We start from the raw sequence: 340 nt of genomic DNA, 5'->3' as shown, positions 1-340 counted from the left end.
CCCCCCCCCCCCGGGCTCTGCTCCTCCAGTGCATTAACCTTAAGAAAACCTAAATTTCTCCCAGTTTACCAGAAAGCAAACTTACACGTGTCTTTACCCATCTTCACACCCTGAGAGGCAAACACTCCACACTACTAACAACTCTGTCATATTGGGCGTATTTTAGTTTTTCCACTGTCACTCCTCCTCACGCACTTGAAGCATTAAAATAAAACCTCTGAGGACGAGTTCTGCCCGTTGGGCACCCCGCCACAGTTAAACCCACAGTATGTCACAGCATGCACCAACCGAATACGGGATTGTTTTCCTGCTTCCACCTTCTCGCCCCGAGGCCCCGGCC

Source organism: Eurypyga helias, unplaced genomic scaffold, assembly GCF_000690775.1.
Source record: "Eurypyga helias isolate BGI_N326 unplaced genomic scaffold, ASM69077v1 scaffold27452, whole genome shotgun sequence".
In the NCBI taxonomy this organism is placed as follows: domain Eukaryota; kingdom Metazoa; phylum Chordata; class Aves; order Eurypygiformes; family Eurypygidae; genus Eurypyga; species Eurypyga helias.
Note: the sequence above shows the minus strand (reverse complement) of the source record.